This window comes from Elephantulus edwardii, unplaced genomic scaffold (genome assembly GCF_000299155.1).
Source record: "Elephantulus edwardii isolate Elephantulus edwardi_28Jun2011 unplaced genomic scaffold, EleEdw1.0 scaffold00045, whole genome shotgun sequence".
Classification (NCBI taxonomy): domain Eukaryota; kingdom Metazoa; phylum Chordata; class Mammalia; order Macroscelidea; family Macroscelididae; genus Elephantulus; species Elephantulus edwardii.
Genome location: NW_006399795.1, coordinates 16005683 through 16016246, shown reverse-complemented (window position 1 = coordinate 16016246; position 10564 = coordinate 16005683). Strand labels below are relative to the sequence as shown.

At 44.0% G+C, this 10564-nt stretch overlaps 1 pseudogene; it reads right to left on the bottom strand.

The window, feature by feature from the left end:
* Positions 1 to 9575, bottom strand: part of LOC102845956 — a 99503-nt pseudogene extending 89928 nt beyond the window's left edge.
* Positions 9576 to 10564: the final 989 nt, after the last annotated feature.

Here is a 10564-nt window from a genome sequence, read left to right as displayed (position 1 = left end):
AGTCAGATCTGATTTGACGGTACACACACACACACACACACACACACACACACACACACACACACACAATTTAAAAAAAAATCCATTTTGCTGAAGGTCTTCTCCTCTTTAGTTGACCCCCTGACATTCCCAGCATGATGTCCCTCTCCAAGGACTGGCCTCTCCTGAAAAGACGCCCTGAATAGATGAGACAAAGTTTCACCATCCTTGCCGCTAAGGAGCATTCCGATTGTACTTCCTTCGAGGCAGATTTGTTTTGGTGGCGTCCATGATATATTTAATGTTCTTCCCCAACACCACAATTCAAAGGCACTGGTTTTTATTATTGCTGTTGTTATGTGCTGTTGAGTCGCTTGCGACTTATAGAGACCCTAAGTGCAACAGTTTTGAACTCTGCTCTATCTTGATCCAACCTCATTGTTTCTGACACACCCACTGCTATCACCCTAGTCACTGAGTCAATCCATCTCAACCATGGTATTCCTCTCTTGCAATGTCTCTCAACTCTTCCAAGTATGATGTCCCTCTCCAATGACTGGTCCCTCCTTGCAACATGCCCAAAATATGTCAGACGAAGCTTCAAAATCCTTGCCTCCAAGAAGTAGCCTGGTTTCACCCTCTTCAGGATGGACCTGCTTGTTCTCCTAGCCATCCATGGGATATTTAATACCCTTCTCCAGCACCACAGCCCTTAAAGGCATCAAGTCTTCTTCTGTCATCCTTTGTCATCGTCTAGGTCTCTGATGCATAGCAAGCAATTGCGAAGACCATGGCCTGGATCAGGCACACCTCAGCCTTCTTTATGCACTGTCCAGGTTTCAGAGGCATAGGAAGCAACTGAAAAGGACATGGCTTGGATCAGGTGCACCTTAGTCTTTAAAATGACATCTTTGCTTTTAAGAACACTGGGGGTGAGTCCTTGGCAGCAGATTTCTCCAATGCAACATATCTGTTTTATTAATATTTTTGTCGTTAATATACATTGTGTTTCATACATGTACATTGTGTTTTATATAATCTTTCATTTACTTTATATTCATTGGTATATATCGTGGGGTTCCCCCCTTACAATCACCTTACTAAGAACTATATTTGTGAAAGTGTATAAGTCAGCTACTTCATGGCTCATGCCTTAATATTCCTTTTTTTTCTTGTGTGTATTGTCGAGTCGGATCCGACCGGCATAGGAAGAGATTTCCCCTCCTTCTCCAGTGGAGTATCTGGTGGATTCAAACCGTATGCCTTTGGGATTGCAGGGCAGCTTCTTGCCACTAGGCCACCAGAGCTCTGTAATATCCCCATTTTAGATAGCCAATTTCTGATTTGCCCATCCCTGACAAGCCACTACCTTGAGGGAACAAGCTGTCCCTTTTCTTGCAGGATCCTCGGTTCAACTTGGAAACTCTGAGCATCTGCAGCCACAAGCCAAGTCCAGATCGGAGCCAGCCATTAGGCTGCAGCACTGACCTTGGCTCACAGCACAGATCATCCTCTCCTCATCTCGTTGGGTTCTGGTCAACTCAACCTCAGCCACCTGTGGCTAGGTTCAAATGGGCATTGGTCACAAACTCAGGAGTCCACACTTCTCCCTGCCTCCCAGATCTGTGGCTTCCTCCTCTCAGCCCTCCGCACGGAGCCAAGTCAGCAAGGCAGGGTTATCATGACTTCCTGCCTCTCAAGCCAACCACCCTTCCCGGTTCATGCATACATCTGTGCACGCTTGGTGGACAGCTCTTAAGGAATATCCAAGCTTAGCCTGTTTCTCCATTGTTATATTCCAGTCTTTTGATTTCTTGACTGCTGCTACCATGCATGCCGACATTGGCTTCAAGTAAACAAAAATAGTCGGCAACTTTAATCTTTCTCCATCTATCATACTGTTGCCTGTTGGTACAGTGGTGAGGATTTTTGTGTTCTTGGTGCTGAAGTGTAACCCGTACGGAAGGTCTCTATTCTTCTGCAGTAAGCACTTCAAGATTTTTTCACTTTCTGCAGGAAAGGTTGAATTATCTACCTAACACAGGTATCAACCTGTGATGATGAATCTTCCTCCAATCCTGATGCCTCATTCTTCCCGATGCCACATCTAGTGCAGCTTCTTGAATGCTTTGCTCAGCATACAGACTGAGTAGGTATGGAGAAAGGACACTCCCAGATGCACACCTTCTCTAACTGTAAGCCAGGCAGTGTTCCCTTGTTCTGTTCAGACAACTGTTTTTCGGTCTATATAGAGGCATTGCATGAAGAGAATTGTTGTTGTTGTTATGCGCCATTGAGTCGTTTGCGACTCGTAGCAACCCTATGCACAACAGCCCTAAACCCTGCTCTATCCTGTGCCAACTGCACTGCCTCTGACACACCCATCCCGATTACCCCAGTCACCGAATCAATCCATCTCATAGAGGGTCTTCCCCTCCTGTGCCGTCCCTCCACCCTCCCAAGCATGATGTCCCTCTCCAAGGACCCGTCCCTCCTGGCAACATGTCCAAAGTATGTCAGACGAAGCCCCAGAATCCTTGCCTCCAAGGAGTAGCTTGGTTTAATCCTCTCCAAGATGAATCTGTTTGTTTTCCTGGCAGTCCATGGTACATTCAGTACTCTTCTCCAGCACCACAGCTCAAAGGCATCCACTCTCCTTCTGTCCTCCCTAGTCATTGTCCAACTCTCTGATGCATAACAAGCGATTGCAAATACCATGGCCTGTATCAGGCACACCTTAGTCTCCAGAGAGACACTGTTGCTCCTGAGTACTTTAGAGAGGTCCCTAACAGCAGACTTTCCCATCGCGATACGCTTTTTGATTTCCTGACTGCTGGTGCCAAGAGTATTGACTGTGGAGCCGAGCAAACTGAAGCTGTGAACAATCTCAATCTCTTCGCCATCCATCCTGACGCTGCCAATTGGTCCAGTGGTGAGAATCTTTGTCTTCTTGACATTGAGCCTCAGTCCATACTGAAGTCTGCAGTCCTTGACCCTTCGCAGCAAGTGCATGAGGTCCTCCTCAGTTTCAGCAAGCAGGGTTGTGTCATCTGCATAATGCAGATTGTTAATAGATCTTCCACCAATCCTGATGCCACAATTCTCCTCATAGAGCCCAGCCTCTCGGATAATCTGCTCTGTATACATGTTGAAAAGGTATGGAGACAGGATGCATCCCTGGCGTACACCCTTCCCAATTTTGAACCATGCAGTGTTACCCTGCTCTGTTCTGACTACTGCCTCTTGGTCCAAGTATAGGTTTCGCATTAGCACAATTAAATGTTCTGAGATTCTCATTCTTCTCAGAGTCAGCCACAGTTTGTTATGATCCACACAATCAAATGCCTTTGCATAATCAATGAAACACAGATAGACATTCTTCTGGTATTCTCTGCTTTCAGCCAAGATCCATCTAACATCAGCAACAATATCCCTAGTACCATGACCCCTTCTAAACCCAGCCTGGATTTCCGGCAGTTCTCTGCTGATGTGCTGTCCTAATTGTTTTTGGATATTTTCAGTAGAATCTTGCTTGCATGTGAAATCAATGACACTGTTCTGTAGTTTCCACACTCAGTTGGGTCACCTTTCTTTGGAATGGGAACAAATATAGATCTCTTCCAGTCTGAAGAGAATTACGGATTTTGAAATTCATGTGTGTATATTTAAATCTGTTTTGTTGACTGTGCAAAATCATTTAACTGTGTGAATCATAACAAATTATGGCTAGAATTGAAAAGAATGGGAATCCCAGCAGGTGGGTGATTTTCCCCCCCTCTCTAATGGTTGATTTTTGAGAAGTCCAAGGTGCTTCTGTATGGTTTTGAATCTTCAACCTTTTGTTTAGCACTCAAGTTCCTCTACTGTTTATGTCACCCAGGAACTTCAGGTTAATTGTTTGAGAAACACCAGTATTTTTATAAGTTCAGCAACAGTGCTAAAGTTATTACACAGAAGAAGGTTCTTATTTTTAGGGGGTGTTGAAGTGTTTGAGTATACAGTACCATGATGCCTGCAACATGCTTTCAAATAATAAGAAAAAAAATTATACCTATAACATCCTTTGTTTAAAAAGCCTCACCTACTTTGGTTATGTTTCTAGGAGGAGTCCACTCTTGGGGAGGGATATCGAGCTTGGAAAAGTCGAGGGTCCGTGAAGAAGAGGAAGATCCTCAATGAAGTGGGGTGACACAGTGGTGGCGTTTAGGGCTTACACACAGCAGAGATCCTGAGGAAGGCACAAGACTGGGGGAGGGGGGATCTGCTTGGTTGTACATAGCGGTGCTATGAGTAAAAGCCAACCTGATCATTTAACAACAACTATCACCTGCAAGACCACACACTGAGAGAGAGGAAAGCAAGCAGGAGAGAGAAAGAAACAGACAGATAGACAGACACACACACACTGCTGAGGGGGTGGGGGGGGGAGAAAGAGAGGGAGAGAGAGAGAGAGAGAGAGAGGGTTCCAGCCAGTGGCACCCAGTGAGGGCTGGGCTGTTTGTCTTCTACTTTTCTGTATATTTGATATTCTCATGGTTAGGGCCAAGTCCTAATCAAGTGGGGAACGTGACAAGGCCCCTGATTTGAGTGCAGATGCCATGGATAGGCACTAAGGAGGCCCTGTGATGCTGTCCTGTATCCGGACGCTGATTCAGGCCTTGCCTGGCGCACCATAGACTGTGCTGATGCCTGCAGCCCTCCTACTGTCCTGGGCTGGCAGAACTGGGGAGAGTATTTCAGGGAGAGGACAGGAGCTGCTCTCCCAGAGAAAGATGGGAGATGGAACAAAGGGAGAGGCAAACCCTCCCACCCCTCAAAATGCTCTTAATTCCTGTGATGCAGAAAACCCATGTGCTATTGGGTATGGGCAGCCAGTCCAGGCCATAGCACGTGGTGACTAGACTGCTGGGGTGTCACACCTTGGGCCAAAGGGGCGTGAGAACCCTGGGTCACCACTGTCTGCCAGGTTTGGGTGGTTCAGAGCTCACTCTCTAACCAGTGCTCACACCTTGTTTTCTGAATGAAAAGCTTTTTCTCCTCGTGCACCATATCCAGGCGGTTCAGCTCTCTCCTCAGGTGCAGGGCCCGCGCTCTGTCTTTGCCAGTGGTTTCCACAGCATCTGCATGTTGTTCCTCCTCCAGCCTTAGGGTAAGCAGGTCACCAGCTGGTACTGCACCCACCAGACCCCAGCCCTTCTCCCGGGGCCCATGCAGTCCACCCCACGGCTGCGGGGCTGACAGGAGGGCAGCACAGGGCAGCCTGGGTGGATTACCGGCATTCGAGCAGAACGTGGCTCTCATCATGAAGAACATCTTCCAACTCCACCTCTGGATCCTCTGGCCTACTGCTGCCTAGAAACCAAAGCAAGAGTTACAATAACAGAAAGAAGCTCGTTTTGAAGTTCTAGGACCAGTTTCTGTGGTGAAATGAGCTCCTTTACACAGCTCTTTGGTTACTTGGTAAAACAGCTTGAGAGGTACTGCCTTCAAGCCCTGACGTTACCTAGGTCTTGGTTTTCTACTCCACAGGGTGTGTTGGTTTTATCCAGGTTGACTGACGACACTTCCTGAGTAAGGTGTAAGCAGCTGATGGTCTAATGCTTCTGGGCAGAAGCCTGCCCTCTGATTGGTATACACCTCCAGGAATTATGGTGGTAGTTCATTATGCAAATGAATGTCTTAACAAGAGGACTGCCATCAGCAAACGAATGGATAGAGAAGCTGCGGTACATTCACACAATGGGATACTATGCTGCACTGAAAAACAAGGAACTAATGAAATATTTTTCAAAATGGGTGACCCTGGAGGACATTATGCTGAGTGAAATAGCTCAGTCACAAAAGGACAAATACTACATGGTGCCACTGTTGTAAAACGGGACTGACATCAGGGTTGGGAGGAGACTGAGAAAGAGGGGATAAATAATGTATACTGCATTGAAATAGATGAGGGAGAGAACTGTTTAAAAGGGATATGTGATTGGGTATTCTTGTCATGACAGGAGTCCAGAATGAAGGCTGCACAGTAGAGTGAACCTGGGGGGAGGGATTGTAAAACAATAAAATAATTTTTGTTTAACTTTTCAAAGAGAAGAGTGAACTGAGGTGGGGGAAGGGTGGGCAGGGAGAAAAGTGCAACAATGAATGAATGGAAATCCAAAGTCTCTGTAAATTTTTATTAAAATTAATGATAAAGAAAACAAAAACAAAACCAAGAGGACTGGTTTATCTGTGGCCCTTTCTCACTCCAAAGAGAAGAATGACGCCTTGAAATTGACCAGGATGTAAATGGGCAGCCCCACAGATTTTGTTGTTGGCTTTTGTTGTCATTAAGAGTGCATAGATAATGAACATTGCATTGAAAGAGGTGAAGGAAAGAACTGTTTAAAAGGAATATACAATTAGGCATTATATGTACAACAACAGCCCAGAATAAGAGGCATATTGCAAAGTAGACTAAAGAAGGGAAGAGGGAGGTAATTGTGCAACAATGAATGATTTTTTTAAAGTGAACTGGGGTATAGGGAAGGGAGGGAGAAAGGGTAAAATATGCAACAATGAATGAATGAAAAGTTAACTTTTCTGAAAACTTTTGTTAAAATCACAAATTAAAAAATTTTATTAGAAAGAAATAAGAAGCAACTGGAAGAAAAGCAGAGAGCAAGAAAAGGTAAGGAACCTTCTAGAAAAGCTGTAACACTGTAAATGGCCACAGGCCTGGAGAGGCCCAGGAGGAGAGCTGCTGGTGACAGACCCAGAAGGAGCCCATGCACCAGAGCCAGCACTGACAGACGGCTCGGCCAAAAGAAGCTGACAGAGCTATTCTGCACCAGAGGAGGGAATCTAGGGAGACTCAGCCTCTATGTTTGCTGATTCTGATTCTGAGTGGTAGTCAAATCATCTCATGTTGGAGAGGATGTGGTAAGACAGAAACTCTACATTGTTAGTGGGATTGTACAATGGTACAACCACTCTGGTAGGCAGTTTGGTCCCTCCTCAAAAAGCTGAACATAGAAATTCCATATGACCCAGCTAGTCAGTGGAATATACCCTGAGAGAACGAGAACTGAGGCACAAATGGAAATTGGTACACCAATGTTCATGGCAGTGTTATTCACCATCACAAGAACATAGACACAGCCCAAATGTCCAATCACAATCGAATGGATTGAGAAATTATGGTACATTCACACAATGGCATACCAAGGAGCAGGCAGGACCAATGATTTTTTTAAAAAATACTACCTAACTTGGGCTTGGAAGGAGAAGTGGCATCCACTTCCATAATAGCTTGCCTCCAGAAACCCTATGAACCTGGAGAGAAGATGAAAGGCACCCAAGTGTCGAGGACTCACCTTCATAGGGTCGCTATGAGTCACCTGCGACTCAACGACATTTAACAATCACCACCACCACCACCACCTAACTTGGGAGGGACTGGAGAGTGTTATGCTGAGTGAAATAACTCAGTCCTATAAGGACAAATACTGTATACAACCATTATTGTAAGATGAATATGAAGATCCAAGGTGGCGGAGGGAGGGTGGAAGCAGAGTGGCGAGAATGGGTTGGGAGGAGGTTGTTAATCATGTTGTTGTTGTTGATTGCTGTCGAGTCAAGCACAACTCATAGCAACTCTATGAACAAAAGGCCTGAGGCCTTTCTATAACTATTATAATTTATCAAAGTTCGTATTATAGGGTTGCACAATTTGATGGGGTGGAGGTGAAGGAAATGGGAAAGATCCTGTGTGAAAACAGTATTTTCAAACTTTGTAAATAAATTAGTACAGAATAAAAAAAACCCCAAACCATTAATAACTGTAAGTATGGCCTGTGAGTTCTTTGTGGCCATTGCAACAGATTACTGAACCCAGAAGAGTAGAGAGTCCCATAGGAGAGAGGGCTTGTCACAGAATCAGTAAAAAGAGTGGAAGAATGTCTGATCTCATAGTAATCAGCCTTGGCTGCTCTTGATTCACACTATCCCTCATGAGGTTAGCCTGGCTCTGTTACTATTACAACTGTGAGTCCCATTTCATAATTGCTCCAAATGGGTAGCAATGATAGCAACCCAAACTCGTTGCTGTGGAGGTAGTTCCAGCTCCGGCCCATAGAGACCCTCCAATGGGCTGCTGAGACAGTAAGCCACAGTGGGGAGAGACTGCCCCGCTTTTCCCTAATATGCTGTTGGTGAATTTGAATTGCCAGAGACGCATGACGTTTAGCTGTGCAACTCGCTACAGACTACACCACCAGAGCCCCTTACCAGGGAAACCCAGGAAGTGCCTTAGATGCACTCAGGTGACTTGTGGAGTTAGAAAACCACTTGCATGATACTGACACATCACTCTCACTTTATTATATGTGTACATGGAGGAGTTTTCCAGAGACCACAAGGCACAGAGACCACAATGCTACTTAAACAGGCTGAATGTGAACGCAAACGCAGATGAGAGAATCCAGCCTGTGTTGTCTGCTGATCAAATAGTAAAGAAATATTGTTACTCTGTTCATTAAATTTTTTAGTTGTGGAAAATGTGGCTATTTTTCATTAAAAAGAAAACATTTGTGTTACATGTAATGGGTTAACTATTACTTAAGATAAGTAACTTTTTAAAAAAAATTCAGATTTAATTTCTAACAGTAATATTTAGCCCTCATAAACAAAAGAACTGTGGGACCTTCAATAATTTTTTTTTTATTTGGAAGCTCAGTTCACATTTTCAATATCATGGCACAGTTAACATTATACAAGAAGTCTCCTCGATGAAAACATGCTGACGATTCAATTGCTGCACTTCTCTTTTCACAAGGGTGTAAAGGAGTCTTCAGATCAAACAGTTTGAGAATTGCTTCCTTCAAGCCGACTTCTAGCAGACTATGTGTGCTGAATTTTATCTCCAGTCTCTAAAGAGAGCTCAATAAGAATGACTGAGAGGAATTTTAAAAAGGAACTTTAAATCCCCAAATGAGAAGGAGAACAGAAGAGGAAAGACAGGATAAGAGAAGCTAATAAAAGTTAAGAAGATGGAGACTTTGCAGACAAGTGAGTAAGAGATACGGATTTAACAAGCTATAAAAGCTGCAAGACGAACTGCAGGCAGATGGAGGGGCAGCAGGGACCACAGAAACGGGTTTCCAAGTTGAAATGGCCAACCCAGCACTCAGCATTTGACTCAAATCAAGTCACATCATAAAAAATTTGGATACTGATTGTTTTTAAAAATCTAAAAGCTTCCTGGGGAAGGGGGGGGGAATATAGGTTAACAGCTAAATGATTAGGATAAAAATGGCATTAGATTTCTCAGTAGGGACAGGAAATCAGGAATCTATAGCCTGCCACTTTCAAAGTTTGGAGTCTTTCACTCAAGTAAAGTCTAATGTTAAGTTTCCACTCAAAGGAAACATACAAAGTTAAAAAAAAAAAAAAAAAGGAATTTCTCTGCAAGATGAGAACTAAAGGGCAACAAGGAAGCACATCACCTGTCTTCTTTGTTGCTTGAACTTACTTGTGGGGGAGCCTTCAGGTTTGTTGTCTGAATCGTAGGGACTACCCGGCTCCTCTTCCAGGAGCAAGCTCATGTCATCTTCCATTTTGGCAGGCAGCAATTAGCTGAAAACAAACACAACTTCACTCTTTTACTACACAGCCGCTTCGGAAGGATCATAAACCACAGATTGACACATTTAAAAGGAAAAACAAAACTACAAATTGTATTTCTTAGGAATGAAAAAAAATGTCTCATAAAAACACATTATGAAAATGAATAAACAACAAATTAGGAAAAAATAACTGTAGTACATATGTCTGACAATAACCAGAATAGATACGTTGTTGTTATGGGCTGTCCAGTCGCTTGTGATTTGTAGCTGAACCCTGCTCTATCCTGAGCCAACTTTATTGTCTCTGACACACCTATTTCCATTACCCCAGTCACTGAATCAGTCCATCTCATTAAGGATCTTCCTCTCTTGCACTGTCCCTCCACCCCCCCAAGCACAATGTCCCTCTCCAAGGACTGGACACTCCTTGAAACATGCCCAAAGTATGTCAGACGAAGCTTCAGATTCCTTCCCTCCAAGGAGCAGCCTGGCTTCACCCTCTCAAGGATGAACCCATTTGTTCTTCTAGCAATCTATTCTCCATAGACTGCTAGGAGAATAGACATAAAGATCCTAAAAATCAGCAATATAAAATTAAAATACTCAATTTTAGAAACTCAAACCATTTAGAATAAGATAAAATATGTGTATGGTCAATAAGCATATAAAACCTGACCAAATCATTAGTCATTCATTCACCTCAACCCAGCTCATTGCCATCGGGCAGGATCTGGCTCATAGCTGGCGCTCCAGTAGGTTTTGGAGGATGTACATCACACACCTATCTCTCCACATTAGAGCCATTGGTGGATTCTAGCAGTCACAGAAGTGCTGCCTTTGTGTTAGCAGCTCAACTCTCTACGGACTATGTCACCCAAGCCCTCTTACATATATTAGCCTGAAAATCCAAAGGACTGATCATACCAAATGTTGGTAAAGATGTAGCATGACTGCAACTCTCAAGTATTGCTGGTGAGTGT